General features: G+C 47.2%; 1 long non-coding RNA gene across 2 annotated transcripts; it reads right to left on the reverse strand.

Moving 5' to 3' along the window:
- Positions 1–8447: 8447 nt before the first annotated feature.
- Positions 8448–15165, reverse strand: LOC135909097 (uncharacterized). Of its 2 annotated transcripts, none has more exons than XR_010566571.2 (3): positions 14722–15165; positions 13530–13642; positions 8448–9095 (listed from the first exon to the last, which is right to left on the reverse strand). It is a non-coding gene; the product is annotated as an uncharacterized lncRNA (long non-coding RNA). The 2 variants fall into 2 exon arrangements; XR_011509920.1 differs by lacking the exon at positions 8448–9095 and adding an exon at positions 10291–11881.
- Between the last annotated feature and the right edge of the window lie 269 nt (positions 15166–15434).

Consider the following 15434-nt stretch of genomic DNA (forward strand, 5'->3'; position numbering starts at 1 on the left):
TGTAGATCAATTATTTCGTCCAGATGTTGTTTCCCACGTTATATATTATAATCTTGTTGGTTAACATTAATAAGGGATTCCAGATAAATATAGCGCTCACTGTAAGGCGGGTCAAATGGGGTAAGCGGTAAAGCAGCTCCTTGTCGAAGCTCCGTCGGCCGAGTGGCCGAGTGTTGGCAACGCTGCCTGTGCGGACAGCGCAAGTAAAAATTGGTTACGATTGAGGGCTAAATGAGAGTGAAATGCGTTAGCAGTACGTCGCACCTTTTTGAGGTTCCGCATCTAGGATTAAACTGCGTTCGCTATATTGCAAAGTATTGTTCAGGAGCTCATTTGGCATATACGCCCTCCTCCTATACATATGTACGACCGAGAAGAAAGGAAGCCCAGGGGCCCAATATTTCTTACTACTATCATAAGAAGCCAACAAACAAAGACATCAAGGACAGAGTAGGGGAAGCTTCTTGTAGTTATTAATCGATAAAAGAAATTGTAAATTGACGAAAACGAAAGTACAATAAAAAGCAACTGGTCGCAGATGCGATACGAACCCTCGTCTTCACATCCGACCTGCTGACCGCTGTTACTTCAACTTTCATTTTGACTAATGTTAGGATGTCTTTAATTAATAAGTACAACTAATTTTCCCTAACCCTTCCTGGGCGTCCTTGTTGGATTGTTATAATATGATTGTATATATATATATATATATATATATATATATATATATATATATATATATATATATATATATATATATATATATATGTGTGTGAATTCAGGGTAGAAGGAATTGTCCGAGGTTCCCTAAAGGTTGATGCACTTTAAAAAAGATGTAAGAAAATCGTACTGTCCACGAAGCTGCATTGATCATAGTAACAAGAGACAACAGTCGTATGGATAATACAATAATCAATACAGGTTGCTTATACAGGTTCTCCCAAATAACTTGAGCCAAACTTTTAAAAATGAAAGGCACTCCGGACGCGAGTAACCGAATGCATAATGTTGGCACTGGCCTAGAGTTAATCAGGCTATTTTTTTTTATTTCCCCCTTAACCAACGGATTAGTTATGTTTATTTATCAACTTTTTAAGTATTGGCTGCAGACCCCAAGTGTGATACGCAAAGTTGAAGAGCACTTTGAGAAATCTTTCAATAAATTGTTTCCAATACCATATATCTCACATGGTCCATTTTCCTCGTGTGTTTACAGCACAGCGGGGCGTGGTATTTAAGAAGTCGCCCGATGTTTGTGAGCAAGAACTAGTGAGACAGGCTGCGAGCGAGTAAATGTGCGGGCTTCTGCTTTTTGAATATCTTACTTTGCCTGGGTACTACGGAGGCGAAGTTTCTTTGCTCGTTTTGAACGCATTTGTCCCTAGGCGTGCCGGCATTGCGGAGTGGGGTAAATCGCTGGCCATGCCTATGAGCGATTTGATTTACGCTCCGATGCTGGCTGCCGGTGCGGTGAACTAGGTGAAGCAGTGGGCAATCAGTGGGCAGTCAGTGATGGCGAGCACGAATGGACGAGTGATACGGAGTAAATCAAATAAAGAAAACTCAAATAACCTACTTATATTCTTTCAGTTTCAATGGGATTATCATAATTAAGAAATGGAAGCGAGCTCTCCATGGAAGCCGTATCCACTTTTGGACCAGAAAAATATGCGTTTACCCGCGAAACTGTGACCCGATACATTTAGGCTATCAGAGTGTGCGTGCGCCTGCGCGTGTGCGTGTGTGGTGCGTGTGTGTGTGCGCGCGCGTGCGCAGATGTGCGTGTGTGTGTATGTGTGCGCGCACGCGTGTGTATGCGTGCGTGTGTATGTGTGCCCGTGCGTGCGTGCGTGTGGTGTGCGTGCATGCACGCGCGTGCGTGCGTGCATGTGTGTGTGCGTGTATGCGTGTGTGCCTGCGTGCGTGCATGCGTGTGTATGCACGTGCGCGTGTGCGTGCGCGTTTACGTGCGTGTATGTGTGCGTGCGTGCATGTGGGCGTGCGTGCATGTGTATGTACAGTCGAGCGCCATTTGAAGGTTATCGTGCGAGCGTCAACCAGCCCAGCACTCCAGGCACCTGGCGGCCGGTTTCGGGACAGGAAAAATAATGATTTCGCACTCTTCTCTCCCTCGTTCGCTGTTACATACAACAACCATCACCCCGCGACAAACTCACCGCCCTTTCTCTATATATTCTACGCTTTCCATTTGTTGCGATAAAGTGTGGACTTGGTTACCTCGTACCTTCGCGGGCTTAAGCTAATGTTCTTGGTCACCCATTCTTCCTGGCTCAGCAGCAATGACGTTACATAGGCTAGATACAGCTTCGTAACGTCCAATTTCAGATAATACCGAAGAATACGTCGTGCGCACTGCGATCACTGCCTGTTCGCAGAACCAAAAAAAGAAAGAAACTGATAGCCCAGCAGGGAGTGACGGCTGCTGAAAGAACAGCAAAAAGAGTGAGGGAAGCAGGCCTGATACCTCCCTCGCCTCGGCAGAGAATTCTGGGCCATGGCGCTGTTCGCGTTCCCGGTCGACGCTCGCGCGATAACCTTCAAATCGCGCTCGACTGTATGGACGAGGCAACCTAAAGTTTGCCCGCGCGACACCAGCGCCGAATGCTCCCCTAGCGGACCGATGGAAGTTTCGAGGGTCGTCGCTGCGCTAGCGCGCGCCCGTGTTCGGTACGGCGGGAGTGCTCGTGCGCGTGGTTTTTGCGATGCCGAGTGCGACCTCATCAGCCAGGAAAGGTGGCACGCAATACTGATGTGTTGTTGATTGCCACAGCAGCCTCGAAAACACGAAAGGTCGTATGCCACCCGTGAAATTCTACAGATTTCCTGGGAAGTGGTACGAGAAGGACAGACACAAGTATGGATAACTGCAGCGCGCCGAGACAAGTAAGTCTCATACTTTCGCATTCGCGTGTAATATCTTGAAAGCGGAATAGTCATGTGCCTGTTTTTAGTGCTCGGCCGTTTATTTAGTCGTGTCGCGTTGTTGAATTGTGGTAGCATCTGCCGTTTGTTAGCGGTAAATTCATACGTGTTGCACCGCTAAGCTCTACGACGCGTGCTCGATTCCCAGCCACGGCGGCCGCATTTCGATAGGGGCAAAATGCAAGAACACCCTTGTTACCCTGTGCTTTGATTTTTGTGCACATTAAGGAACCCCCAGAGGTTAAAATTATTCCTGAGACTCCCCATTACAACGGGCCTCATAATGATTTCGTGGTTTTGGCACTTAGAACCCCAGAATTTATTTGATTGCACTGTGCCTTCCCTCGCGATCGGCATGGACGAGCTCAACAGAATTATTTCCCTTTTCCAAACACTGCAACTTAAATTACAAGTTGTGCAGGTAACGAAAGGGGCCGCGCGTTACTTTTGTGTGGTAGCAGACCGTATTTAATGGAAGCCGCCGTCGTCGCGTGCGTCGGGAAGCGGCAGATCGGAATGCAGCCGCTCGAGACGTGCGCGTTATGTTTGTTGTTTGCCCATGCTTTCTAACTATCTAAGTGTGCAAGTGTCATAACTTGTAGTGGTACCACTCTTGTAGAAAAATATATGCACACAATCACAGGAACGTTACCTTTGCAAACATATTATTGGGAGTAATTTAATCCCCACAACAAATAGGCACACATACTGTTTCATTTCTTTGCGATGCAGATGGAAGCGGCGCCAAACAGACCAATGGCACTCATAACAGTCTTCTCAGCAGTCAGCACCACCGGGACATGTGTTTTCGTACTGCAGCGACACAGCTCTTGAGCAGCAACAAGACACGTGTGAAACAGACTCCAGAACATGCCTTTGTGAAGTGACGGAACCGTCAAGAAGCAGCCCAATGGATCTGCAGTCATCGAGTAGTATGACAACAGAAGTTCCTGCTGCCAGTGTGACTAATGTTGTAATTGAAATAAAAGTGGCTAAATTTCTGAACATGGCGCGTACCTCTAACTCGACGTCGTCTACGATCTTGTCGGACACCTGTGACACGCACTTGGCTTTCACTCTCACATCACCGTCCACAATTTTTTCAACGCCGCACACGTTCGGAAGCAGACGCTCCCCTATCGTGAGGTTGCCGCCACGAAAAAAGCTGTCGGCGTCGGCCTCCTTCTTGAAACCGCACGGCAATCTTTGCATCGCTGTTGCGCAAGCAAGCGATCTGCCGCCGTCGAAAACGGAGCGCCGTGAGAACGACCAGCGAAGAAAAGCGCGGACGACACAACGTAAACGAAGCGGAGACTACGCCACGACGCGACCGCGCTGCTTGGCGTTTCCACATTGGGGCGCTTTCAGGAGAGGCGCAGTAGCGCCGCCTGGCCATGGTTTTCTCGTCTATGCGGGCGGGCGCGCGCGCGGTGCGTGTGTGTGCGTGCATGTGTGTACGTGTGTGCGCGTGGGTGTGCGTGTGTGCGTGTATATGTGTGTGTGCGCGTGTGCGTTCGTTCGTATCTGTGCGTGCGCTCGTGTGTGCGTGTCTGTGTATGTGTTCGTGCGCGCGTGTGTGCGTGCATGTGTGTGTATGCGCGGAATGCGTGCGTGTGTGTGTGCGTGCGCGTGTCTGTGTGCGTGTGTGCGTGTTTGTGTGTATGTGTGCGTGCGTGCGCGTGTGTGTGTGTCTGTGTGTGCATGTATGTGCTTGCGTGTGTGTGTGCGTGCGTGTATGTGGCGTGCGCGCGTGTGTGCATGCATGTGTGTGTGTATTTGCGTGTGTGAGGGCGCGTGCGTGTGTGTGTTCGTGTGTGTGTGTGTGTGTGTGCATGCGTGCATGCGTGCGTGCACGTGCGTCTGTGTGTGCGTGCATGTGTGTGTGTGTGCACGTGAGCGCGTGCGCATGCGTGTGTGCGTGCATGTGTGTGCATGCGTGTGTGCGTGCGCGTGTATGTGTGCGTGCGCGTATGCATCTGTGTGTGTGCCCGCGTATATGCGTGCGTGTGCGTGTGTATTTGCATGCGCACGCGTGTGCGGGTGTGTACGTGTGTGCGTGCGCGCGTGCGTATGTGCATGCATTTCTACATGCGTCGATGTGTGCGTGCATGTGTTGGTATGCATGCGTGCGTGTACGTGTGTGTGTGTGCGTGCGGGCATGTGTATGCGTCGCGTGTTTGTGTATGTATGTGTTCGTGCGCGCGTGAGTGCGTGCATGTGTGTTTATGCATGCATACGTGCGTGTGCGTGTGTATGTGTGGGTACGCGCGTGTATGCGTGCATGTGTGCGTATGCGCCTGTGCGTGCGCGTGCATGTGTCTGTATGGGTGCCTGCGTGCGCGTGCGTGTGTGTATGTGTGTGTGTGTGTGTGTGTGTGTGTGTGTGTGTGCGTGTGTGTGCGTGCGTGTGCGCGTGCGTGTACGCCTGCATTGTGTGTCTGTGCGTGTGCGTGTGCGTGTTTGTTTGTGTGTCTGTGTACATGTGTGTGCTTGTGTACGTGCGTGGGAGTGTGCGGGCATTTGTGTGTGCATGTGTGCGTGCGTGCGTGTGTATGTGTGCGTGCGCGCGCGTGTGTGTGCATATGTGTATATGCGTGCGCAGGTGTGTGCATGCGTACGTGCGCGTGCGCGCTTGTGTGTCTGTGTGTGTGTGTGTGTGTGTGTGTGTGTGTGTGTATGTGTGCGTACGCGCGTGTGTGCGTGCATGTGTGCGCGTGTGCGTGCGGATGTGTGCCGGCGACCATATATGCGTGAAGCTCGTGTGTGCGTGCAGGTGTGTGTGCATGCGTACGTGCGCGTGCGCGCGTGTGTGTCTGTGCGTGTGCGTGCGTGTGTATGTGTGCGTACGCGCGTGTGTGCGTGCATGTGTATGTGTGCGCGTGTGCGTGCGCATGTGTGCCGGCGTGCTTATATGCGTGAAGCTCGTGTGTGCGTGCATGTGTGTGTATGCGTGCGTGCGTGCGCGTGCACGCGTGTGTGTGTGTGCGTGTGTGCTTGCGCGCGTGCATGTGTGTGTGTGTGTATGCGTGCGTGCGTGCGCGTGCACGCGTGTGTGTGCGTGCGCGCGTGCGTGTGTGCTTCCTTATGAGAAGGGGAGATACTTTGCTTGCTTCAAAATATAGATTTCGTGATTTTGTGTTCTTTTAATAGGGCATGTCTTTCCCTTTCTAAATGCTTATCTGCTTTCTAAATGCTTTCTGAATGTTCGACTTCTAACCCGCCGTGGTTGCTCAGTGGCTATGGTGTTAGGCTGCTGAGCACGAGGTCGCGGGATCGAATCCCGGCCACGGCGGCCGCATTTCGATGGGGGCGAAATGCGAAAACACCCGTGCACTTAGATTTGGGTGCACGTAAAAGAACCCCAGGTGGTCGAAATTTCCGGAGTCCTCCATTACGGCGTGCCGAATAATCACAAAGCTGCAGTGCAAGTTTGCCACCCAGTTACATCTATGGCAGCAACATTCCGGAAGCGTCGCCGCCAACTTCTAGCCACAGCGTGACTAAAACGACTTTGTGTGGGGGGCAATACAGGCATCCCCCACTCTCCGTCGTTTCAGCTAGGATGCGTTCGATGAAGCAGGCTTTGTACTGAAACCGCCACCAACCTCTAGTCTCATCGCCAATGTGACGGAATGAGTTCGGCGGGCCAACTATTGTTCCAAAACTCCCTAACGTGCTACTCGGAACGGCTCCGAGTTCTACGGGGCCCCTCTGGCGTCAGCTCCGGACCTTCGCACGTGTGTGCATTTTTGTGTGTAGGAGCCGGCTAGTTTGCGATGACGAAACCAACGTTCGCACCACCTTGTATCAGGAGAGGACCGAGTGATTAAATGGCGCTGTTGTGCGGCTGCTCCGGACACTCCCTCTCAAGCAGTCATGTTAGACTGATGTACTTTCTCAAACAGTCATGCTAGACTGATATAAATACTGTAAATAAACCCATATTCCTCGTTCTCGATGAGAAGCAGCCCTTCCCTTCATCAACGTCCTCAGCATGGATAAGTTGGACGACGGCATGGGCCAGCTACCTTCTAATTCATGCCTGACTCCAATCTTGACAACGGATCACGAGCGATGGGATAGAGCCCTCAATCCTGACAGGCGGAAGAAGTTGTGCTTAGGAGGCTTCGGGCCGGGCTGGCCCTTACACAGTCTGAGATCTCAACGTGAAAATGGTCGCATTTGCCTCTGGGTGCTACGTGTCCATACTGCTCCGTCCCAGTGACGGAGGCAGATGTGCACCACTTAATATGAAGGCGTTCAGGCTTACAATCGGACAATCGGAACACTCGCGTCTCCTACTCCAAGCCGGCCTCCGCTACAGTGTTACAAACAGCCATGAGCGCTGGATATATGATAACAGATTCCACAAAGCACAGCTTCAATTCATACACAACACAAGCCTCACAGCACACATATAATACACATATACACATCGAGAATTATGCATTAAGGGCAAAAGCCTTTATTCCAATAAAGAACAGTAAAAAAAAATCCGGCAGCTCCCAGGCCCTGTGGGAATCGATGCTATGCGAAGCAGTGTGCGGGGAGCCTACCAAGCTAATGCAACAACCATGAGAGCACCAAGACGTAGGCGGCTGTTTCATCACATACATGATACGCATGTGATGACATTCATGTCATGACCTATCATTTATATTCGTCATGCACTCTTGTCGTACTATATGCCCTACTATATGCCAAGCTATGGTGTTGGGCTGCTGAGCACGAGGTCACGGGATCGAATCCCGGCCACGGCGGCCGCATTCCGATGGGGGCGGAATGCGAAAACACCTGTGTGCTTAGATTTAGGTGCACGGTAAATAACCCCAGGTAGTCGAAGTTTCCGGAGTCCTCCACTACGGCGTGCCTCATGATGAGAACGTGGTTTTGGCCCGTAAAACCCCATAATTTGTTTTGTATACATACCAAGTTATCGAAATAACCATGAGAGTACGAGGACCTAGGTGGCTAGGTAGATATATGTACTGTCAAAGGTGCAAACGTTCGCGAAGAAATACTTCGCATTCAGTATATGTCCAGAACGACGGATTGGTAGTTGGAAACTCTCGCTAGCGGATAAAGTTTGCATGTTTCCGCAAGAGGACGTACTTTACCAAGGTCTCGCCTATTTTCAGTGAGACACTCGGTAATTCCCCGGCAGCACAAAAGCTTGCTCCGTGGCGAGTACAAAGGCGCGGATAGAGTCCGGCGTTCCAAGCATGCCAGACTATAGGGCCGGCGAAGTCGGATATGTACAGACGGTGACGTGGGAATCGTCGAAAATTGCTGAACGTGGCCCGCAGCGGCGCGGCGATCAGCTTTTGCCGCAGCGCATGCAAACGAGTGCGTGGTGAGTGAGCGCCTTTTCGTTTGGCAAAGGCGCAAACTCAGAGCACTCTTTTCAATGCGCCCGAACTGTTGGCCAACATGCTGCTGGGCAGCGAAGCTACACTGTAAAATAATTTACACCCTTAAGGGTTTTTTTCGGTGTCTATAACTAACCCCCTAGCACCCTTGAAAAAGCTGGGTTTTATAGGGAATTACACCCTTATGATGGTTATTCTATATTCCAATAACACCCTATCCCTTGAGGGTGTTTTGAACAACATATTACCCTTCGACCCATGGGGTGTAAGGGTGTGATCAGGAATATATTACCCCTTCACCTATCGGGTGTAATGAGCAATATAATAGCCCTTGAAGTACGGCATGTGGAAGCGGGTACATATGCACTTCATTGTTTGTTTCTAAGTCTACAGTTAGGCTAGCACACAGAAATGTTATGTATGGTGTGCATACAATAGGTAATGTGTTTACAAACGCACTGCATAGCAACTTTGAGAGAAAACACATTATCACTTGTGAGTGTTCTGCGTGAAATGGTCCCATTTATCACAGATACAGAGTGACTGCATGGAGGGTCATTTATTCTAGCCTCCTGTACAATATCTTGAGCTTGCACTATGCCTTGTGGTGACAAGTCTTGCGGCCGTTCTACATTGAAGAACAGTCTCATTCAAACCAAAGTTCCAGGGCACAGGCGAGGATGATGATGCCTTTTTGTAACTCCATTCCAATGTCCTAAGGCGAGCCATCATAGATGAAGCCATTTTTTCATTGATCACTGTAGCCATCTGCTTCTTTTCTACCTGCAAAATGATTTGTTGCAATTTAATGTCAGGAAAAGTACACGAAACATGACTAGCAGCGCTTCCCTGCATCATTCACTTTAATATTTCAAGATCACATGAAGAGCAGGTTAAAGAAAACAAGCACAGATAGTGCTTACTTCCTGGAAATCGTTATTTCGAAAGAATAAGGCATTTAATCTGCCACATCATGAATGTAGGAGAGACAGGCTACACAACTATATGAGGGCAATTCAGAAATTATTGCCTCCAAGCCCACTACTTTGCCAATATTACAGCAAACATTTTGAACTTTTTATCATTGATGCACTTATGCTTAAGCTATCGAATGTCACTTGCCTCGCCTTCCTATCTCTTCTCGTTCCAGAGTAATCGAGCAATTCATGGCATCCAGTGGTGACGTCCAGTTGAAACAACAGGCTGTAATTGAATTTCTGACTGTGGAAGGTTGTGCGCATATCAACATTCATGGCCATTTGACTGCAGTTTACAGGAATGCCTGTGTTGACGTCAGCACTGTGCAGAGGTGGGCAAAGACTGTGAAAGACCAAAATCTTACCACATCAAATCTCCCGGATCAGCACCGAAATGGATGGCCCACAATGGCTTCTGATGAGGGTCATGAACATCAGCAGATGAGTTGACTCGGTGCAATCGCAGGATCAAGCAACACCAGATTGCAACACTCGCCATTTCCATTGCCTCAGTGAACCACATCATTAAAGACCTGCGTTACAAGAAGACTTGCGCTTGTTGGGTGTCACGGTAACTGACGACTGACATGAAAAAGTCAAAGCATAGCCAACAAGTTCAATTCTTGTAACCCAGGAGGTTTTTAATTATGTGGTTCACTGAACCACATAATTAAACCTCCTGCGAGTGTTGCTGCAATCCGGTGTTGCTTGATCTTACGATTGACCCGATTCAACTCGTCTGCCTGATGTTGATGATCCTCTAAGAAGCCATTGTGGGCTGTCCAGTTCGGTGCTGATCCTGGACATTTGATGCGGCTGGATTTTGATGTTTCTCAGTACTTGCCCACCTACGCACAGTGCTGATTTCAACACAGGCATCCCCGTAAACTGCTTTCAGATGGCAATGAATGTTGAAAGGCACAGAACCATCCGCAGTGAGAAATTCAATTACAGCCCACTGTTTCAACCGGACATCACCACTCGATGCCATGCATTGCTCGATTACTTTGGAACGTGAAGAGATAGGAAGATGGGGCAAGTGACATTCTATAGCTTAAACATCAGTGCATTAATGATAAAGAGCCAAAATGTTTTCAGTACTACTGGTAAAGTAGTGGGTTGTACATCAGTGCACAACCCACTTTTGTGCCTCAGTGCATAAAAGTACATTTTGTTAAAAAAGTAAGTGGAACAACAGTGCATTTTTCCGGCAAGTTTGATGGTGCATATCTCCAAACTGACGCCATTCTGGAAATCAATTCCAAGTAGATACACCTTGTAATCTCACTGGCTATGATTCGTAAATTACAATATGTGCCCCAGATATGTGGTGGCGCTGGCAAACACTCCCAGCGTTCTACTAGGAAGCATAAATACCCAAGAAAGTGATGGGGAAACGGCGCCCGCAGTAGCTCAATTGGTAAAGCATCTAACGCGTAATTCAAAGACGTGGGATCGTTCCCCACCTGCAGCAAGCTGTTTTTTCATCCACTTTCATTTCCATTAATTTCTCATTTGCTAATCACAAGTAATTTACCCTAACTTGTCCTTGGTGTCAGTGTTTGCTGGCTTCTTAGGATATGATTAATAAACATCGGGTTTCTTGGTTAAGCCCCTTTCTTTTCGGTTATATTAGCTATAATGTAGTTCATTCGAAAGATAATAAATTTTTTTAATTAGTTTAATATGTTTCGATTTCTTGTGCTAGATATATCTGCGTGTTTGAATATTCCTGCTCAAGGACTAGAATTATGCTATATGCAACAGGACTATATTTAAAAATTCCACAAGACTGAAAATCATCACCCTGCATAAAAACAGTGTGAATTCAAAAACAAGCTTCAGTGAACCTTATTGAATCAGCAAATGGCCAGTGTAACTAGTCTGATCATCCTGGAAATCTTTTGTAGCTTATAAGCATAGTGAATTTCAATTCCACATTTAGGAGTGCAAATTTTTCTAGAAGTCAGCTTTTTCTTTTTAACAGCTAGCATCCCTGCCAGTTTGCTTAAACCTAATGTTGCATGACTTCAACAGTACTGCACAATCACTTTTTTCTGCTCACAGTGTCTAGTGATGTGTCTTTAGCAGCTGAGATAATTAATGTTCATGCAGATAAACATCAGAAAACATTGCAATAACTGCCAAGAAAATGCAATCATGCGTTTTGTTTACAAAAGAGCATGTGCTCTACCTTCTGCCAGGTTTGTTTTCAGTGTCAGGCTAGAACGGAACTTGGACAAGAGGCACCTTTTGCATCCATGAAGATATTTTATGAGGTTATGGTGGTGTCGAAACATGACATCAACCATAACACTTTAAACTATTTTATGAAACAGGTATTTGTACAAAGATAGAAAAGGCACCAATTTTGAATTTATCACATTTCGTTTAGAGTACCATAGTATAAATGGCTCAACTAGTACAGGTACGCAAACGGGCTAGTTGGTATTGGTCGATGACGTTAGACAATGTGAACTCGACAAAGGATGGAGAAAGAGGCGATAGCATTTGTTCCATTTCTCGCCACTTTTGACGTCCCTTGTACAAGTCTGCGCTGTCTGTCGAACATCATGGATCAACTAGTACAGCCTGAAAAAAATATGTCATGAAAGAAAACTTGACTTTCAACCTCGACAATCCTGCCTGTTAGGTATTATGGTTTCTTTAGAACTTATTTCTTTATACAAAGTCAGACCCATCAAGTAAAGCTTACTGAGAAAGAAATGAAGAACAATGTCAACACCTCTCAAGGCACATGCATCAAAGGAGTCAGAGCATCATACACATTACCTTTAGGTGCAAGAGTATTCTCTTTCTTAGGCAAACTGCATTTCTAGTTTCTTAAAGCCCACATATTTATTTGCCACAGCTATGGGAAAATCACAAGGTGGAAAAGATGTGTTGGTGCAATTTCAACTATTATGTACAACAGCAAAAGGTAAAGCACAGGAAGTCTCACTGCTCCTCTGTCTAAATGACATTCAGTTTCATTTGTCATGTCCACTCCTATCCTGATGGCAGCAGAAACAGGAAGACAGCAGCGTGGTTCAGAAAGTAGATGAAGGAGCTGATATCCTAGTTGACATAAAGAGTAAAAAAAGGGAGCTGGTCAGGCCATGTAGTGCAGACGTGAGACATCATTCACTCGGACGACAGCTAGAAGCACACAGGACAGAACTCTAGGCTTCAGCTGAAATTTTGGCTACACAGAAACATAGGATTCAGGGGATGTGACCTCAACGCATGGAAGCAACATTTATCTTTCCTTTTCCCTGCCTGACACAGGACGTATTGGAGCCAATCGATGGGCAGGTTCATTTCGAGATACGAACACTCTTTTTTGGCGAGAGCAAGGGAGGTGTGCTTACACACTTATCACCCGCTTTTCGATGCAAAGTGCTTCGAATATTTTCATGTCGACCTGCCTCTAGAGCCGCGTGGTCAGATGAGTGCTTTGAAACTGCCAGTGCATGAGCACTTACAGCAATGATTGGCCAGATGGCCACCAGCCATGACAGCTGCCCTATCTTTGTTCCCCCAAGCGGTCGTTTAAACACCGACCTGTTTGGCTTGAGGACACATAGGGCAGCTTTGAGTGCCTTGGTGGCTGGTGGCCACATGGCCAATCATCGCCATACGTGCTCATGCACCGAGCAGTTTCAAAGCAATTGTGTGCTCAGGCAGCTCCAGAAGCAGGTACATAGGGAAATATACGAACCACTTTTCATCAAAAAAGTGGGGAATAGGTGTGTAAGCACCCGTCTCTGGCTCTTACCAAGAATGTTCGTAAGTGAAATTAACCTGTTCATAAATTTGTTCCGATAGCTCCTGTGTTGTTTCTGTCCGTCGACATTCTGTGCATTCCATGTTTCTGTGTAGCAAAAATTTCAGTTGAAGTCTAGACTTCTTTCTTATGTGCTTCTTGATGTTGTCTTTTGCGCGCTAGTTATTGATGTCTCAAGTCTGCAATGAGCACCAACTAGCCCAAGTGCCTTCTTCAACCATGTAATGCATAGGGCAGATAATCGGTGGCACATTCTAGTTAAAGAATGGATGCCAAGAGAAGAGAACGGTAGTCAAGGACGGTAGAGAAGTAGACTACGATGAAGTCAAAAAATTTTGCAGGCTTCACTTCGAATCAGCTAGCGCAAGACAGGGGTAATTGGAGCTCACTGGGGGAGGTCTTCATCCTCCGGTGAAAAAAATATGTAGGCCAATTGTGATGAAAAAAGTATACCTGTCGGGTCAGACGTCTTCACTGTCTTTTCAGCAACGTGTAGGCCCAAGACAGCCAGTCGGTTCCCATGCAATTGTTTCATGCTGACTGCAATTGCTTCATGCTGACTGCAACTGCATGGACACAAGAAAACAACCCACCATTAATACCATTCGAGATTGACGACTCAATAAAAGAACCTCTCAAAACTGCAAATACAATTAAGCATTTACCAGCTTAATAAATACATATATAAAGGCCAAGAATAGTTACAATAACCATACACTTTATAACTAGACATTAAAATAAGGTAGTGAAGCGTACAATAACCGTAGGACGCTAAGTGCAATTCATTTCAGAAATACTGTTCACAACTGACAGGACGCCTTAGGCAGGGTTCAGTCACACAACAAGAAAACAAATAGTAGTAATAAGCACGCCTGCGTGAAACCAAGAAACGAGTACAAGGACGAGAAAAAAATTGGTTAGGCTCGGTGTGCTTATTTATACAAAAAGATAAATTTATAAACAAATAGCGCAACCACGCATTCATCCGCAACAGCACGACAGCTTCTATAACAAACGAGCACAACTTAAAGCGATTGATAAGTACATAGCCGGGACGGTCGTGGTTCTTTTGTTTTGCATTAGTTCTAGTCATGAAACCACAAACACTGCAAGCTGCCTGCGCTATTACCTACCACGGGACCTCCGACAAAAAAAAAATAAATAATAACAATTGAGTGAAAGTACACAAGCGACATTTAATACGGTTGTCACACTGCACACTGTTGGCCGCGATCGATCCTGACTGGAATCGAATTTCTTGACGCGTTTGGCCTCGTTGCACAATCGGTGGACAATTTCGATCCAGAACGCGCTCAATCGTGCTCGAAAGTGGCCGTGTGACACCGGTATAAGTCTGCGCCCATCTTTGGTAACAGAAAGAACCAATTAGTCAAACCAAAGTATTATTTCCCTGCCTGCGCCGAATACTGACGCGTAGCAGTACCTAATTCTCTACAACTCTAGTTGAGGACACGTGAACAATGAAACATTCATTTTTTTTTTCTTTTTCACATTCGGTGCCCATAGGCTACGCCTGGAGTACATATACTACACTCGCATCCAACACACCTTGCGCTGTCCTTTAAATTACTACCACAATGACGCACCATAAAAAACGCGACGCTGAACGTGGCTACGTACGTACCTTTTATATGAGCAGTTCATGCGCCTTGCAAAAGGCCCTCGGTTTGAAGGCGGAGCGCTGTCACGATCTGTACTCTGGGCACGCCGTTTCGTTTACGTAGTGGATGGACCATGTTGACGATGCATTCCGCCGAAAAACAAAACGTCCACTTCATCACTGTTCAGGCCGAATGGAAGATGTTTTCTCCGTCGCCACGAATGACGGCCGTCGTAGGCGTAGTAAACACACTGTCACAAAGAAACACCGATGTCGTAGGCCGCTGCTGCCCTTCTTTCTCACGCACAATCGCGTCGTCTTCACTCCGGACGCTCACTTCGCGTCGATGAGCACAAAAGTACACGAAAACAACGAGGTGGTACAACCTAAACGCAGCAAAAAACAATCTAATTATTCACAACTTCAAGATTGTCACGGAGAACACACACATGTGCTCCCGGCGGCCCGCCGCGAGACGCAGGAAATGACGTAGCGGCGATAGCGGCGACACCCATCGGGGGAAGTTATTTCAATTTCGGTTTCGTTTTCAAGGCATAAAAACAAATATTCTTTTAAACTACGTGTGTGTATTACTTTCAAAGCTATTTATTTTACGCTACCTCTAAGCCATTTTCTGTGTTTACGGGTAGTTTCACTGGAAATTTATTTCCAGAAACATGGGCTGATATCAAATCAAATGGGGCAAATGTGGGCTGGTAACTGCGTGTAAGTGAATT

Source organism: Dermacentor albipictus, unplaced genomic scaffold (assembly GCF_038994185.2).
Source record: "Dermacentor albipictus isolate Rhodes 1998 colony unplaced genomic scaffold, USDA_Dalb.pri_finalv2 scaffold_24, whole genome shotgun sequence".
NCBI classification, from domain to species: Eukaryota; Metazoa; Arthropoda; class Arachnida; order Ixodida; family Ixodidae; genus Dermacentor; species Dermacentor albipictus.